Source organism: Hydra vulgaris, chromosome 15, assembly GCF_038396675.1.
Source record: "Hydra vulgaris chromosome 15, alternate assembly HydraT2T_AEP".
Lineage (NCBI taxonomy): Eukaryota > Metazoa > Cnidaria > Hydrozoa > Anthoathecata > Hydridae > Hydra > Hydra vulgaris.
In genome coordinates this window covers 28,617,170-28,636,988 of record NC_088934.1, presented here as the reverse complement: position 1 = coordinate 28,636,988, position 19,819 = coordinate 28,617,170, and the positions used below count along the sequence as shown (strand labels likewise).

Sequence of the window (19,819 nt, the reverse complement as noted above, 5' to 3'; positions counted from 1 at the left end):
TATATATTTTTCCATTTATGCATATTTTTATAACACGTTTATAATATGAGAAAGAAAAAGGAAAAAATACATAAATTACATAAATTCAACTCCGATCTATTCAAAAATATTTTTCAGTATATATGCCAATATTTTTAAAATAATCTCGTGACTCTCTCTATATATATTTTTATTTTTTGTATTTTTATTTTTTTGTGTTTTTTAAATTTTTTGTATTTTTATTTTTATATTTTTGTGTGTTTTTTTTCTTTTGTTTTTTTTGAGCCGTTGTGCGGAAAGAAATCGAGAATATAGAAAAATGGTTGAAAATGAAGTTGGTAAAGATTAATTAAGTATATTTAGTAAAGAAAGATTTTATTAAGTAAAACTAAAAAAAATACAGGACTTTTACACAAAATATCAAGTTACGAAATCTACAGAAAATATGCAAATAATAAAATATATATCATAAACTAAGGGCTGGCAGTGATTGTCTAATTTTATATAATAATATTTTTGTTGTAAAAAGAAAAATATGTTTGCAGGGAACAGGAACACTTTACTAAACTTTTAGTTCTTTCTATGAGCCAGTGTATTAGTTTAGCTCATATGTTTAGTTTCAAGTTCCCGTACTCTATTTGACAAAAAACGTTTTTAATACAAAAAAATTGACAGAAAATGTCCGTGGTATTTCTATGGACATGATAATTACATTTTAAAGTAATAATATTCCTGATGTTTCTGGTAATTATCCTGATCACTGCCTTTGGGTCAATATTTGAATTCTTAAACATATGATGGCATCTGCTGTTCCATATTTCACTCATAATGGTTTGAGTGACTATCAACAGCAGCTGCGAGGTAGGGTTTTTTTCTGATAAACTCGCTGTTTCAATCGAGAAAATCGAATTTATCAAACAAAAATTGTTTTGGGATGTCAAGGAGTTATATACATGTGTAAAATACTCCCATATTTCAACAGAAGGAGGACAGTAGGCAAAGATATGAAGGTTGTCCTCAATTTTACCACAAGTTTTGCATATGTTAATTTTAACGTTCTGTTGCCTTGTGCTTTTGGTTGGCAAGGCCACAGAAGGTATACTGTTGTATAGAAAACGAAAGAGGATATTTTGTGTCGGTCCGCATGCGTGGGATGTAAAGTTTTTTTTTCTAAATTTGGGTCCACGGCATTGTTGTTTTTGTTGAACTGTTCCAGAAAAGATTTCATTCCATAATAATTTTACCTGAATATATTTCATTCCATAATAATTTTACCGGAATATTCGACATTTCATTAAAATTAAATTATCTAAATTTAATTTAAAATAATTCCCCATTAAAATTTTTATTAAATTTGAATTATACAGTACAATCTTTCTAATTCGAATCTCCTAAAATCGATTAAATGCAAAGTCACCTTGAAATGCGTTTAAGAAAAATCAACTTTCTATAATTCGAAAATCTATTTAATTCGAACTTTTACTTTTTTCCATAAAATTCGAATTAGAGAGATTCTAGTGTATTAAGTAAATTTCAAAAAAATGATCACAGAAAAGGAGTTTTTGTAAAGGTTAATTTTACAAAAATAAGCCACTATTTTAATATTTTAGACATAAAATGTGAAGGTAGAATGCGTCGTTTTTTCCTTTTTTAATAAAATTTTAAGAATCAAAAAATAAAATTAAAGATTTTAGTCACGGGGAACGCTTAGTTTTGAACGACTATAGAATGACTAAAGCGTGGCTAATTAAGGAGAAATATTTTTTATACTTTTAGACAGTTACTGTTGTGTGTGTCTTTTCCCGTTTTTATTAAGTTTTAAAAATAAGGGTAGTTTATTTTTGTGAATAACTTCACAAGGAATCTGAATCCGTAAAAAAAAAATTAACAAGATATATTTGTATTTAACAACTAATTGTGTTTGTCAACAAGATAATATAGCTGCATAGGAAATAAGTACACATTTAGAAAACATTGGTAAATACAAACTTGTCATCTGTAAAGAATATTTCCTTTGAACGACAGCTGTTAAAGTTGTTAATTGAAATTATATTACTTAAGTAATATAATTTTATTATCTAATGTTTTTTCACAACTACTGATAAATAAGTGACAAATATGACAATAAAAAATATTTTTTTGGCATAAAAGTGATTAAATAAAGTTATATATTATAAAGAAAATTTGATTATATAGAAACTAAACAAAATATAAAAATTGTAGAAAATATTATGGCAACATATAACAAAAAATTAACGATAAAGACAAGAAACATGAAAAAAAATTGCATTAGCAGAATTAGTTGGTTCTGGAAAGAAACTGAACTTCCTACATATAGAGACATACTTCGATATGCAATTCTATTTAGAGAACAATAAGTTTAAAACTCTAGAACCTTTTTAATAAAAGATATGGCAAAAAAGGTTGCATGTTCCGTAATTACGCAGTGGCAAAAGGCAAACGCTAATTTTAAAGCTCCTATAATTTATTCTGAAAAGAATATTGTCTACAAAATTATAAAAGCTTGGGACGTTGCATTTTTAATATCAGTGAACAGAGAAAATAAAGAAAATAAAAAAGAGTTTACATTGAAATTGAATAAACTTTTTAATATTTTAAATTGTAAGTGCATAATTTCTGGTTGTAAATAGTTTGGTTGCAAAATTATTTGTAAACAACATGTAATGTGGGCTGTAAAATTCCTATTATAGATATTTTTTATATTAAAATCGAAAAAGATAAGGTTGGTGCTAAAGGTTTGCTTCAAATATCTTCCAAAGATATGCCTGAACACAACAGACAAGATTAAACATTATATAACCATTCTAATAAAGAAGCTTTTAAAAGAAAAAGGGCAGACAGCATTACAATAAATATAACGTTAAACAATTAAACAGCTTATTATTGACCATAAAAAATTGTAAGAGCTCAAGATAAAGCAATGATGGAGTTAAAAAATGAAATTTTAAAATGTATAGATAATGGTAACATCAATTGTATTTTGTTTGATAGTAGAAAAGACTTCACAAAAGTAAAGATAGAAGTAAAAGGATCCAGTCGGTTTTTTCCCGGATCTATTGAAGAGGAACATTATACTACTTGCATGGAACCAGGCGGCTGATTTTTGTTTCATTTTACTCTCGAAAAATCAATTGAAAATAAAAAGCATGCCGAAATAGTAGCCAATCATTTAGTCGAATGGATGATTCAACATGGTGCTGACAAATCGATTCAAGCATTGGGCGGTGATTCAACAAATGTTAATACTGGATGGGAAGTAGGTGTCATAAATTTTGTAAAATTGAAACTTAATAAAAAGTTGAACTGAATAATATGCGCTCTTCATACTTATGAACTACCCCTCAGAAATCTAACAGATGAATTAGACGGAAAAACACTTTCAAACAACAAATGGTCCTGTGAATTAGGTAACTACTGGATACAGTTACAGATCTAGATGTAAACAAGAACTTTGAAAGGGTAACTTTAGGTGAACCACCTTTTGCTTTTCCAGACAAAATAGTTAAAGATCTTTCGGCTAATCAGGCTTACGGATACAGAACTGTAACAGCAATAAGATCTGGAGTTTTATCTGAAAAATTGATAAACCTTGAAATAGGTCATGTTTATCAGTCAAGATGGCTTACTACAGCTAACCGTTTTTGTAGATTGTGGGTTTCAATTCATTTTTTAACAGAAAAGAACTTTAGAAATCTAAGTTTAGTTATTGAATTTATAATGGGTGTATATTTTCCTTGCTGGTTTCAAATAAAGGTAAAACATTCCTGGATAGATGGACCTAAGCATATTTTACTCCAATTGAAACAACTAAAAAAGAGGTTGTTGCAATAGTAATAAAAACTGTAAAGAGAAAACTGTAAAGAGATCTGCATGGTTTGCCTTTAGTGAATGCTTTATTCAGACTCTTATGTGTTCCAACAATGAAGAGAAACGAAAGTTCGGAGTGCAAAAGATACTAGATATTAAAGGGGAAGGAGATGACAATACCCAGTTTGGAGATGATTCAGTAAAAAGTCGCAAAGCCTCATGCATAATTACTGATGCTAATAAATTGACCAATCTAATTGAGTGGAAATATTCAGTATACAAACCACTTCTTACCAAGTCAGAAAATATTTTTACAAGCCAATGGTTGTTCCAGATTGGCCATGCCATTCACAATCCATCGAACGTTGTGTTAAGCTGGTTTCTTTTTTATCTAATTATAGGAGTAAAATAATTTATTAAATATTTTCAATAACTAAATTATTTTTGATATTTTATATAGGTTACAGAGGCTTGTGCAAAAACATATTCGCATGAAAAGGGAGAAGGATATATAAAAGCATAAGTCAGCAGAGGTTTCATGAGCAAAAACAATTCTAAATATAACTTAGCTGGACTTAAAAATTTTAAATAAAATTTATAAACTATTATTTGTTAATTATATGCAAATTTAAAAAAGATAACAGTATTATATAATATATTTATATACATATATTATAAACGTATTAGTATATAATATATTGTTTGTCATAAAAAAATTGATTGTCTAATTATTAGTTTTAGATTTGTGTTTAATACTCAAAAAAATTATTATTTAGAAACTTAAATATTTTGCTAACTTTCGGATTCAAATTCTTCACAAAAATGTACACCCTTGATTTGAAAAATTTAATAAAAAAAGGAAAAAACGACGCACTCTACCGTCATATTTTACCTCTAAAATAAGAAAAAAGTGGCTAATTTTTGTAAAAATACCCTTCACAAAAACTCACTTTTTGTGTTCATTTTTAAGCATTTTTGAATCAAATATAAAATTTTCTTAAAATTCAACATAATAGTTATTAATTTTATTAAAAATTAAAAAATTGTGTATATTTTTTCAATTATTATTTCCCCTAGTTAATTAGTCGTATTTTAGTAATTTTTTCGTTCAAAAAAGTGCTGACCCACTCAGCAAGACATTATTTAAAAAGTTTTTTTTTGCAGATACAGAATCCCCATAAAATTCTTCACAAAAAAGTAACCTTGCCGTTTTTCAAAATAAAAAAAAAAAAAAATAAAAAAAAAATCGACACACCCTAAGAAAGCAGTTGACTCACCTTCTGTACATTTCTTTAAAAAATTAGTATCGTAGCTTTCTTGACCAGCTGTATAGTGCGCCTACGTGGGTCAACAAAGAGAAGCCTGATGTAACTCGCCTTCATTTGTTTAAATTACATTTACACTACAATATATACATAGAATACATTCTTCAATATAAATATTTTAGAACATGGGTTTTTTAATGTACACTTGTATTTATACGGACTTTATACTAACTTTGAAATAAATAAAATAAAATAAGAAATAAAAATATTTATTTTATCGCTTAACAATTTTAACAAGCTTTAACAATTTTATCGCTTCTATCAACAAGTACGGCAGTTAAAAAATTATTTGATAGACAATGTTCAATCCAAAATTAAAATTGAAATAAATTTTGATTTTAAATACAGGATTTAGACACAAGCAGGATGTGCCATGGCACAGGGGACCCCACAAAAGTAGGAGTACCAAAAACTAAAGATAAAAAAATTGACTTGTTTTTTATATTGAACACTTGATCATGGTATACTGTATACCATGATCAAGTCTTCAATATAAAAAACAAGTCAATTTTTTTATCTTTAGTTTTTGGTACTCCTACTTTTGTGGGGTCCCCTGTGCCATGGCACACCCTGCTTGTGTCTAAATCCTGTATTTAAAATCAAAATTTATTTCGATTTTAATTTAATCTTTCTTTTTTTTTTTCAATGGTTAAAAAAACACGACCGCCATCTGCGATGACCTTGCAAAAAGTTGAAATAATCTAACAAAATTTATCTTTCACAAAAGATTTTTGTTCGGATTTTTTTCTTGATTATAGTGTATACCGTATACAGTAGGTGTTTGGCATGCATTGTGTGATCATATTGTTTCTGATTACTTTATCTGGAACCAGGGAATTGCCGTTGATGCCCAGATGTACAAATTTGAATGCCTTCAACGAAGACTAATCCCCTACATTGAGAAACACTGCCCTGACAAAGCTTGCATCTTTTGGCCAGACAAAGCTTTATCACATTATTCTTCAAAAGTAGTTGAGCATTTAAACAACAAACAAATTCCATTTGTTTTGAAACAAAATAAAAAAATCAAGAGAATGTCAAATCATGAATGAACTTGTAAAGCATGCTCCAAAAATCTGTACTAACTTTTCATCTCGGGTCCGTACTCTTGTTGACAAAGCTTATCGCAATAGATTATTATCTGTTCAAAAGTAACTTGTAAACTTGTATAATGAATATAAATCTTTTATTGGAATGAATGCTTTGTTATTCTTTTACGAGTTTTTCAAAATTTTTTAAGAATAACAAGATTTTAAAAAAATTCTACGAATCAATTACACACACGTTATATATATATTTATATTTATATAAACAGACAGGGGCTCAAAGAAGATATGGATGACCAGAGTCTCCAGAATCTTTTCATAAAGCCTCTATGTCAGTTTTAACAAGTGCAAAAAAAATAAAGCTATTATAATAAAGTAAAAAAAAAAAAATAATAAAAAAAAAAACTTTGTTAAAATCTTTAAAGAAAAAAAAAAAACTCCGTGAAAAAAATATAATAAAGAAAATAAGAGGAATAAATTTTTTTCAATAAATCAAAAAATTAGTTTAAAAAACGATAATGTATATTAAAATAACGATAGTGTATATTAAAAAAACGATAGTGTATATCAAAAAAACGATAGTGTATATTAAAAAAACGATAGTGTATATTAAAAAAGCGATAGTGTATATTAAAAAAACGATAGTGTATATTAAAAAAACGATAGTGTATATTAAAAAAACGATAGTGTATATGTTAAGTTTCAAGGCTGTCATTTGATTTCAAAATTTCTTTTTTTAAATAAATCTTAAATGAATTTAACTGTTTTCACCTTATTGATGTGGTTATTTTTAAAACTGTTTCATATCTTAGGCCCTCGATATGTTATACTATATAATTTTTATTTAGTTAGTTTACAAGGTAGTGTGTATGTGAGCCTCTCGTTTGATCTCAGAGAATAGATATTGTTTTGATTTATCTTAAATTTTGTTTTAAAGTTTTTTGGTATGAGATTTTTTAAATGATAATACATCAAGATCGCGTGTTGAAATATATTTACCTCGTATACATTCATCATCTTCATTTCCCTCATTAATGGCTTTGCATACTCAAGTTTAATTTTTCCGTATATAATTCTGCAAGCATGTTTTTGTACACTAAATATCCTTTTAAGTTTAGAGGGTTGTGTGCTTGCCCACGCAATGTTACCATAATTAATATAGCTATGAAATTGTTTTAGGAAATTTGTCAACTTCTGTTTCTGATCACTTACCTTTTGTATACTAATTTTGTATTTGTTGGGACAAATTTCAATAAATTATCTATACTACGCAAACATCATTTATATAGCAGGAGTTTTAAAAACTTTAACAAAGAAAATTTTAAATCTGATTTATCAAAAACTGACTGCGACGATGTTATACAGTTCAATTATACTAACACATGTTTCCAAACGTTTATTACTGAAACAACATTGATTTTAGATTGCTACGCCCCGCTTAAAAAAACAAGTATCAAAAACCTCCGACGTCGATTCAAACCATGGATTACAAAAGGAATTGTAAAATCTATTCAAGTGCGCAATCTTTTCCAACAAAAAATGATAAGATCTAAAGATCTTATTAATAAAAAAAAGTTTAAAAGTATTTTTAAAAGATAAAAATATATGATAATTACATTAATTAAACTTAGTAAAAAAATCCATTTAAAATTTTTTTTCTTAGAAAATGTAAAAAATCTTCGCGAACTTTGGAAAGGCATTAACATTTGCAAGAAAATATAATATATATATAACTGATCCAACTCTAATTTCTGAATCATTTAACACTTTTTTTTTTTACAAATGTTGCTCATAAACTCAAATCCAATATTTATTTGTCTTACATTAACTATCAAAAGTATCTTAAACATACAACAAATATTCCAGAAATTTCATCTCATATCTAAATTGAATCCAAAAAAATCATTAGGTCCAAACAGCATTCCCACAAATATTCTTATAGATTTTAACTATGAATTTTCAAATATTCTTTCTAAACTATTTAACACCACCATTTATAAATGGAACATTTCCTGATATTTTAAAATTATCTTGCATTATTCCAATGTTTAAAAATGGCTCGAAACTTTTATGCACTAACTATAGACCTATTTCTCTTTTATCTAACATTAGTAAACTTCTTGAGAAACTTACGTATTCTAGAGTGTACTCTCCAAACTCATTTAATTGTTTAAATGATTTTCAATTTGGTTTTCGATCAAAACATTCTAATTGCCATGCATTAATAAGTATAACGGATAAAAATTAGGAAAGCTTTTATCAATATACTCTTATCAATATACTCTTATCAAGATACTGATCATTTCGTTTGCGGTGTTTTTATCGATTTACAAATAGTTTTTGATACCGTTGACCGTAGTATTTTGATTTCTAAATTAAATTATTATGGAATTCGCGGTATTGTAAATGACTGGTTTCGATCTTATTTTTCAGATCGAAAACAATTTGTAAGTATTAATGGTTTCATTTCCAGTAATAAATTTGTTTTGTGTGGTGTTCCTCAAGGTTCTGTTCTAGGTCCTCTTTTATTTTTAATCTACGTTGACGACCTAATCAACTCTGTTCACTTCTCTTCAGTTCATCATTGTAATTATTGTAAACATACTTATTATTACTATTACTATAACCAGTATGAATTTTTTTTTATCCTAATTTCTTAAAATATATCATTATTTATATTACTATTATTATTGTTATTATTATTATTATCAAAACTATTGTAAAAATGATTTACGGAAAATAAATAGCTTGTTGTTGTTGTTGTTGTTGTTGTTGTTGTTGTTGTTGTTGTTGTTGTTGTTGTTGTTGTTGTTGTTGTTGTTGTTGTTGTTGTTGTTGTTATTGTTGTTGTTGTTGTTGTTGTTCAGAAAGAGATTCAAAAAAGTTTCTATAAATTATTTTTCATACAACAATTTTAATTTCAAAAATTTTCTGGGAGTAACAGCACAGGACCTTCGTGGGGGAATTTTCTTCCACATAAACATGACACAGGGTCCCCACCGGTGTAAACCTGACCCTTGATTATCAAATGGCAGAGTATTAAAATTTATAATTTAGATCTCGAAAGTCACACTTGATTTTTACTCTTAACATGAATATTGTTCTTGAAGTATTTTTTAAACTAATTGTTATTTATTTTTACATTTATAGTTTTTAATAAATTGTTTGTAAAGTATTATTATACGATTATTATTATATAAGTATATTATACGGTTATTGTAAATACGTACGATTCCCTAATCGTACTGATAATCTCGGTGATAAGACAAAATAATATCTTTTACTTGCCCCGCCAGTGTTTTTATTTATAAACTTTTAAACTATAAAAATTATTAAACGGTGAAATAAACAAACAAAACAAAACAAAACAAAAAAGTATTTGTGTCGAGTCGCAGAAAACTACTTTTTATTTAATAACTCTTCTCTTTCGATCCAAAACTCCAAAACACGAACCTTATTAAAAAAGCCTTTTGCCGCTACCCTTTGAAACAGTAATGTAGGTTAAAACGTAGGTAAAGCAAAATTGAAACTAATATTTCAGAAACAGAACTATTTAGTTCAGAATACTTTAGGCTTCCAGCTAACATGCAACCAACCTAACCGGCTACCAGTCTAACAGGCCACCAGCGAGGATTTTTATTGTTAAATCTGAATTGTTACAGGTGAGTGGGTGAGCATTTCTATTCTCCGGCATTTGTTTAGATTAGGAATTCAAGAATTTTTCTAAATATTTTGCGTTTGTTTTTATAACAATAATTTTTTTTATTACAATAATAGTTTTATTACAATTCGGTACGTAAATAATATATACCGTTAAAAATAATATATACCGTTAAAAATAATATATACCGTTAGAAATAAAAATAATATATACCGTTAAAAAATAAAAATAATATATACCGTTAAAAATAAAAATAATATATACCGTTAAAAATAAAAATACCATCGTACATATAATGTAAGAACACAGAAACTCGAAGAGAATCGTAAGATCCTGTCATCGAGAACCTTATAATAATAAAATACAAACATAACTAAGCATTTCAATTATTACATTTGGGAAACACTTATAAAAGAGGATTGAGTTCAAAAGAACTCTAATATATTATCTATTGTGAAAATAACTTATTTTTGATAGTTGGAAAGTTCTAACTTTGGTAAAAATCAAAATTTAAAGCAATTTTGTTCTGAAGAAAAGTTCCGCGATCATAAAATAGATCTTCCAAAATACATTTAATCATTGTTTGTTTAAATAGTAAAAACAAATCCGCTAAAAATGTTTAATCAAAAAAGCAGCTGTAGAAAATCTCTGTTCTGTTAAAAACAAATATCAGCAAAAAACCAAGCAAATGAGCTAATACTAGAAAATTTCCAATTTTAAGTGTTCTATTTTCCTAATCTAGTACTAAAAGTTTTTCTAGAGTTCCTTAAGTTTGTTGATTATACTTATGTATTACGTATCATTCAAAAATGAATGGAATTTCACTCGACTACGCGTGCAAATTAAATACTCATTTTAACTGTTGTTCTCCGTTGTAGATAATGCTTCGTGAAATGTTGATGTAATGGTAAAATGATGATAGATTAAAAGTTATGAAATATTCCTTTTACTCTTAACAAAATAAGTTTCTTATTGTAAAATAACTTATTAAATAAATTTTCTTGAGGTTATGCTGCTACCTCTGGTTTCTTATCAAACAAATTTCTTATTATTAAAAAAAAAAAAAAAAAAAAATGCGTATTATCGTAGTCGCTTAGAGTATATAAATAGTGCTAAATTAGTATTTTTATAATATTAGTGTAGTTATCAGTTTTATATATAAGGTTTCGGCTATGTAAAATGGAAGAAATAATGATACTTGTGCAATATTATTAATATCTTGCTAACAGATAATAATAAAAGTGCAATTATTACTAAAATAACAGATAAAACACTTTGTTTTTTTTTTAAATAAGAAAACAATTTATATGAGTTTTAATAAACTTGTGCGTGCAATTGAATGGAATTCTATAAAAATCAAATGTAATTCCTTTCAATTTTGAACAGAATGTAATTTAATCTCGAAATCGAGTGTAATACTATTTCGAATAGAATTGGTAAAGCGTATATTATAACTAACAAACTCATTAAACTTTTAGTAACTTATTGAGGAAATAGAACCCTTAGAACAAAAAATTTTATGGTATTAGCTTGGTTTCTTTTTAAAAAAAACTTGTAAAAAGTACTGTTAAAAACCGTCAATGGTAAGTATGGAGTAAAAAAGGAGGGCTACTGTTAAAAAAGAAGGGCTACTATTAAAAACAACCAATGGCCAGTATGGGGATCGAACCCACGACATTCGCGTTATTAGCACGACGCTCTAACCAACTGAGCTAACCGGCCTCTACTATTTTCATAATGTTAAATTTAGCATTTCAAGATTAATGTTTAACGTCGTGATGGTTGGGGGTCAGGCAAATAAGTAGAAGGCGACCGGGGTCAGGGGTGGCACATTGACCCCAAGAAATATTTTTTTTCGAGAATCGCACTTGTAATAAACCTTTTTTTATCGATGCTTTTACGTGTCTTTTATCATAAATATTAAATACGTCTACGACACTAAATTATCTAAAATTTAATCTGTTAAGCATGCTTTAGTTAACAACTATCGATAAAAAAAGGAAACATTTAATATTATTGTAATGGTTCGATTATTTAAAAATGTATTTACATTAGACATACTATAGAAAGCATTAATAAAAAAATTTACTTTCTTGCAAGTTTATACAAATTTCCAGCATGAACAGAGCGTTGTCCGACGTTTTAAGGACATCGTACGGACTTCTATAATTGTACGGATGGACAGAAGACGTTGTATAGAGTCTTTCAAACGTCAGTGCCCGCTAGTCAAAGTATAAACATGACATCACGTATTTCTCAATTAAGAATGGGTGTATGTCTTTCGTTTGAAGTTCAGTTGCCATTGCTGGAAATATTTATGCATGCAAATCAATGTGGTGGTGGTGATGGTGGTTGGGGTTCCTTACGGTTGCCCCACCACAACCACCACATTGGTGGTGGTATGGGCACCCATAAAGCGCATTTGCCGAAGACATTTTTAACACATAAAAACAAATATAAATTGCTGCACAATGTTGAAATTAGCTAATTTTTTGCTTTTCTCCTTTGAAAAAAAACAGTCGCTTACCGTTCATCGCAGGTTTATGAACATCGGTCACTGTACAGCCACAACAGCTTTGATTATTGTTATTACGGTTATAAGAGACATTTTCTTAAAATAAAATGGAAACGTTTTGCTTTTCGCCTTGAATGCGGGCAAATTTGTAAACCAGGTATGTAAACAATGGTTTGTTGTTTCCTAGTTTTCTACTTCTGTTTAAAATAAATGAAGAATTTTGTAATGAGAAAATTTTATTTTAGGAGGCACCAGTTGACCGACTTAGAAGGCGCGGAGGGCAGCTCGTTCTCACACCCGAGGATGAATCCGCTACTGAAAAAAACGAGCAGCCGTGGCGCAGTGGTAACGCACTTGCCTCAGAAACAAAGGATCCGTATTTCAAACCCCACCTCTGGACAAGTCTTGCGACATAGGTTAGGAAGGAGGCGTGAACTTCCAATTAAAGCTCATTCGCGGTGCTCTGTGATAAGACCGTAAGGACTTTTTGGGGCACCTAAATAAAATATATATAAAAAAAAATTAGTTGAATTTATTCAAGATGCAATAGGTAAGTGTCATATAACTCTTTATAATATTTTTTTCTAGTTATTAAATATCTGACTTGGAGTTGGGGCTGTTATTGGAAACCAACATAACAAGGAAACCGAGGCTAATTATGGGTGCCAGTGATCCAGCCTGTTTATAGGTTTTTTTAACTTAAAGAACTTTAAATTACAAAGGGTTTTATAGAACAAGATAGGCTACACGAAAGCTTTTTCATTGAAAAAATAACTAACAAATAATAACTTTGACTATGTTGCATAAACTATAAACAGGGTAACATAATAACATAATTATTCTATTTAATAATAATAATAATAATATATATATATATATATATATATATATATATATATATATATATATATATATATATATATATATATATATATATATATATATATATAAAAATTAGTAGAAAATCACCTAATAAAATTTTAATAGTTTTTTAGAAGAAAACTATTTTTGTGCCTACATTTAGAAATTCCGATTGAACTGAATGATGATTTGCAATCGTTAATTGCTAAGATGCGCACCAATTTATAAATTCAGATTTGCGGTATTTCTTGTCACATGCTACAACAATTTTAATGAAGTGAAAGTAACTATACGATATTATTTACCTTCTTGATTTATTCTAAATATTTATGCAAGCTTTAACCTTTTTATTATATTGGAGATGTACAAAGTTTTTTTGCAGGTTAAAATAAAATCTTATTTTGTTTTAACCTGTAAAGCCCACATAGGAGTTCTATGAAAAGATTGTGGTGACTTTAGTCATCCTTCTTTGAGCCCCTGCCTGTTTTTTATAAATTCACTTTTTTTGTATGTTAATGTTTCTTTGTAATTATATTTCTTATTATATAAACAGAAAAAAGTTAAAAACATTAAAAAAAAAAAAAAAAAAAAAAACTATTAAAATATTAAAAAAAAATTTTTTATTATAAATTCAGCTACAAAACACGTTCAAGTGACTAAAATTACTTGTAAATTAAAATGTAGGAGTTATGATGGTTTTAATTGATTCTTAACTAATGCTACCGAGATTGCCTTTGCTGAAGAATCACGTTCATTCCACTGAGATATTAAACCAAGCGTTTTTACTATACTATAACAAAATCTAAAACTTAACACATAACCATGCCGTTCGATTCATCTCGTTTCGCATAAGCTCGTAAGCATTCCTTTATTTCTATATTTAAGAGCGTTATATCGCTTCGGCGAAGCTTTAAAAAATGATATTACTTCTTTCATTGTGCCAATTGTATTTCTTACAGCTTGCACAAACAAAAATTTGAAAAATAAGTTTAAAGCATGGTTGTAACATGGAATTTTTATTGCGTTTAATAGAAGCTTCTGTAATTTCGTGACTGCCCCTTATTTTCACCTAACATAAGGCTGCATCCATCAGTACATATACCAACACAATCCTTTAAATTGAAGCCAAATTTTGTCAATGTGTTTGCAACTGTGTTTGCTAGCAATTCTCCAGTTAATAGAGGTTCATAAGTAAAATCAGAATAATTTTCAGTATGGGATTTTACAAAACCAATAAAATCTTCACAGATTTCACAGGTATTAATATCAATCTATCTTAATACTTAATACTAAAATGTCATTTGACAACAATGACTGGCATCCGTTGTTTGATCAAATATAATGCTATAAAATTTTCCTTTAAAAATTCTTGTTTTAATTAAGTCCTGAATTTTTTGAGCGCATAGTTCAATCATTTTATTTTGAATACTTTCACTTATGTATGTTGCTTTAGAATTACAGTTATTTAAATGGTTTTTTAAAATATTGTCCCCAGCGCTCACTCGAAAGCGAAGCCATTCCCAAAGATTGCCATCATTAATTACTTAAGAATTTTGATATATTTCAAAGATCTGACCATCATTGCGATCAGTGGTGGACATTTTGGGGTCCCAGGCAAACTTTTATAAAGGCCCCCCCCCCAAGTCTGCCTAAATCACGGTTAATCAATTCTGGTCTTTGAGGTTTTACAGCCCTGCACGTTTTACTCGTTTATCTGCTCCAACACACCTGATTTGAATGAATGGATGATTTACAGGCTTCTGCAGAACTTGGAAGAGATAATTTACTGACTGAATTAGGTGTGTTAGAGAATAGAAAAAAGTAAAACATGCAGGGCTGTAGACCTTGAGGACTGGAATTTATTATCTCTGGCCTAAAAATACCATTAGGCTCTGAGGGTCAAAGGTTTTCATTTTTATACTCCAATGCTGAGAACCATACCATAAAATCAACAGTTTTTTCTCTACTTTAATAAGGTACAATTACTTATTAAAATCGTTTTGCAAAAACTTTTGTTTTATTATTGCAATAAAAAGCTCTAAATAAAGTCTTACATCAAAATTCATAAACACTAACTAAAAAAAGATGACTAGAGATGTAAACAATATAGTAAGAATATAATATTTTCCTAAATTAGAAGATTTTTGTAACTTTAATTATTTTAGTTATTACATATTCTGTAACAGGAAAAAGTTGTCAGGTAAATGTGAAAAAGCCTGTGTTTGAGATGCAGTACTTGGAGGTGAATTCACACACTGGCCCGATATGGATAGCAAGACATCCAGACAAGAGGCTCTCTTGTGCAACCTGTAAAAATGACAATAAAAAGTTGTTGGTTTTTCCTTGTAAAACTTGTGATTTGTCTCTTGACTTTATGGATTTCAATTGAAATTGTTGTCTACACAATAAATCAAACAGCAGAGGTTGTTGAAGATTCTCAGTCATCCAGGTCATATTAAATCCCAAAAGGAGAAAAAACAAAACAAAACAAAACAAAAAAATTAATTAAAAAAAGAAACAACTGGACTGAAGCAGAAGATGTTTCACTTCCCATATAGGAGGCTTTATCAATTGAAAATTAACCATTTATGGCTAATTTTAACTTTAGAACTTTAACTTCTTATAACTTATATTAATAAAGTATAAAACTTGTAGCTTGTACTTAAGAGATGAATGATTAATCTCTGTCAACTCTCTAAACCAGGGGTTTTCATCTGGCAGCCTGCAGGCCTAATCCAATCCGGTCTGGTGGGCCAGACCGGATTGAATTAGACCTGCATTGAATACCCCTGGTTTAGAGAGTTGGCAGAGATTAATCGTGAGGTTTGTATGGATAACAATTTGTACTTACTGGTCTTCTGTTATGTGTGGTTAAAAGCTGCATCTGAAAAAAAAATGTTGGAGGAAATAAACTCACTGTACTGTACTGTACTGTACTGTACTGTGTTTTTACAGTATTAGGTGACCACGAATTACCTTGATTATTCAGCTGGACTTCTGTGAAAGTTATCTTCTACTTGTTACTGGTCTTTATTGACGTGTGGTTAAAGACTGCATCTAAATAAAACACAACACAAATGTTAATTTAGGAGGAAATAAACTCACTTACCTGCAGTTTATTTTTACAGCATTATATGATCATGAATTACCTTGATTCTTCAGGTGGATCTCTGCTTGAAAGTTGTCTTCTATCTTGTTTTACTGAAGAAAAGTAATCACATGAGAGCACAACAGGTTAAATATAAAAGGTATACATTAATGTAATTTACTTATTTACAAAGTACTACCTTTACTCTTTTTATCTCTTCAAGGCTCCCTATTTCTGTCTCCTCTTTTATTCCTCTTTTCCTGGAATCTCTTTGTTTCCTTTTTTTCTTATCCTTTCCTTTATTCATTCTCTGTGCTTTTGTATCTGTACTCCTCTTCGTTTCTTCATTATATTCCCTTTAGGATCTTTTTTGTTTATTTGTTTCAAGTGTATTTTTTTGGTAATACTGTATTTAGTTATTCAACTTTAACGATATTCTCACTTTTGAGCTAGCTGGCACAGTTGGCATCACTTACTGAACTTAACCATGCGGGCTTTGGCCTCTGCAAACCTTTGTATAAGTGTGTCCATGTCCATTGTTTTCCTGACCTCAAGTTCAATGGCAATGGCAGCAAGGGAAGCCTGTCCTGTAACATGGTGGACCTCAGGTATGTTTTTAGTTGTTTAAGTACTGAGAAACTTCTTTCACCTGAAGCTACAGTCACAGGGACTGAAGCTTTAGGTGAAAGAAGTTTCTACAGACTACAGTTACTGACTCTGTTTATGTGATACAACACATTATACCAAACAATGGTACTCACCAAGAAAGGCATTTTTGTCATGTCCTTGCAAAGACTGTCAGCACTTGATGCACACTCTGCATCTTTTTTCTCCTGTGCATATTCTTTCAAAGCAGTTAGAGGTTTCACAGTGTTTGCAAGCTGATAACGTACAGCTTTTACAGCCTCCACCCGACACTCATGTTGTGAACAAAGCCTTGATAGAAAATCCTTGTACATGCTGCTGGGGAATTGTCGACCGATGAACAGACCAAAAATAAACTGTAATGTACATCCTTCTATCATCATACCTCATCTTGTGAATCCTCCTCTCCGTCTTGAAGCGCCACTGCCTCGGTATTCACTTGTTCTTCCTGTATGTTGTCCTGTTCTCTATCCTCCACACTTTCAGTGAGCCGCTCGTCATTATTAGCCATCGACAACGTTGTAGACACATTAAAATATGTTGTCAATTTTGGTAGTGTAGAAACATAGATTTTGTTTTTTTCACGCTTTTTTCGTTTCTCTGCTCCGCTTTTGTACGTTCGCTTCATCTTTCTTTCTTCTCGTCTCCCGCTTCCCATTCAAGCAAGCACACAGCATTTCCTGTTTTTTTGAATGATGTCACGTACGGAATAGTCCATTTGGGGGGGGGGGGGATTAAATCGATCTTACATTATGTTGCGTTTGCTGTGATAGTTTCCATCGTACTATAATTTTTTTGATTTCAAACGTACATTAACAATGGAGGGGAAATGTTAGGGGCGTAGATAACTAGCGGAAGCCCGGGGCCCTGGCTGATTGGGGACCCCAGGCAGTCGCCTACCATTGCCTTAATGGTACGCCCGCATCTGATCGCGATGACCTTGCAGAGCAATATTCTGTTGACCAAGAAATATTATTGATTCAATTATAGGCTGTTGGTCATTGTAGCTAATAAAAATAATTTCATTTAAACTAGTAAAAACCATTTGTCATTTATTTATTTAAAATAGTAATAAACACACTTTTGTTTTCAAAATAAGAGACTAATTCATAAGAAATTCATTCAGTTACTACTTAAAAAAAAGAAATTCTTTGTTTCGTATTTAAATACAACTTGAAGTGTATATAAGTGTACTATAAACTGAAGTGTTAGAACTTCAATTTTAACTACCAAAAACGGCATCGCATATACAAATTATATTACAAACTAATACTAAATTTAAAAAAAAAAATTTACCATTAAAACCAAATCTATATTTTTTTTTCGAAAGTTTTTACAAACAGTTTTAAAAATTTTTCAAAATATAACGATAGCAACTTATTGTTTTTTATTGTTATTTAATTATGTAATAAAATGAATTTAAACATAAAATTGAAAACATAAAATTGTTAAACATAAAAGTGAAAACATAAAATTGTTTTGAAACTTTCATCGTTTTTCTTCGATATCGTAAAAATGTTAAAAATGCAGCAATAGATTTTTTTTGTAATGCTCTAAAATAGTTTTAGTTTTGCGAAAAACAAAAATAGAATAAATTTTTGTATTGTGTTATTTTTTTTACAAATTTTTCAATAATATTTTTAAGTTTCACATTTCTAAGGGGAGGGGTGAAGGTGCGGGGTGGGGTAATTACCCTTAGCCCCCCACCCAATGGGCACGGTACGTTTTAAAACGTTTTTTAGACGTTTTTATAAAGTTTGAACCTAATAAAAACGTCCAAAGAACGTTTTAAAAACGTACTGTGCCCACTGGGCATCCCCCTCCTTTATATCCGCCACTGCATTATATACTATTTGGCTTCTTTTATGATATATCCAATATCAACAAAAAGACACCTGAGGATAAACTTACTGACTGCAAACATTTAGAAGCGTCTTTGGCAGCCATCAATTAAAATTTTTTTGTAGCCGTCATAAATCTTACATTTTCAGTAGGAATTTTTAGTCACTTGAAGTTGTTTTGTACCTAAATTTATTACAGAATCTTCTTTTTGTAGTGTTTTTACTGTAAATATATTGATGCTTACAATCTTTGCAATCGAGCCTTTGAACTTTAAGTAGTAACTCAAAGGCTTCCAAAGCCTACGTTACCATCTGATGTGCTTTCTACATAGGAAAAAAAATTGAATGATCAAGATATTAAATACTGTTTTTTCTTTAAGAACGCAGTTATACATTGCCAGTGTTTGTGGCTTGTGGAGAAAAACTATAAAGCTTATTTGTCTTCAACAGTATTAAATAAAGAGCATAAATCATTTTGACTTAACCACCTCATTCCATACAAAAATTACAGCCACTTAATGTGGAAGTAATTAGGCTAATTAAAACTACATATAGTGCAGTAATTAATTAATGGATCCACCATAGTCTGGGCAAAATATGTATAATTTACAATGTAGTTTCTTAGGGCATAGTAATAGCTAGTTGGGCTTGCTTTTCAAAAAAAACACCATTAAACATTGTAACTGCATTTAAAACAGGTTTATTTCTATATAACTGTCAAGTGTTTACTGATAATGACTTTGTGCACAGTTTTGCAACAGAGTTTTTGATGTTAAAATTAGTTTTAACTTAAACATCTTTAGCAAATTTTAGAAGGGTCTTTTGAAAAAAAAGCCTATTTCTTTACAAATAAAGTTTTTTCAACATTTGGATTCATTATTGAAAAAGATAGAAGCCTATCCCCTGTACCATAAAATTTGAGACTGGCTTTAAAAAAAAAAGGATTTTGAAAAGTGAGCTTAATTTCGAAAGAAAAATAATAATTTCGAAATGTGCAATTAATTTCGAAAAACACCAAACAATATTTGAT

The 19,819-nt window shown here is 29.4% G+C and overlaps 1 non-coding gene across 1 annotated transcript; it reads right to left on the bottom strand.

Moving 5' to 3' along the window:
* Positions 1 to 11,487: 11,487 nt before the first annotated feature.
* Positions 11,488 to 11,561, bottom strand: trnai-aau (transfer RNA isoleucine (anticodon AAU)). The gene has a single exon. It is a non-coding gene; the product is annotated as a tRNA-Ile (tRNA).
* Between the last annotated feature and the right edge of the window lie 8,258 nt (positions 11,562 to 19,819).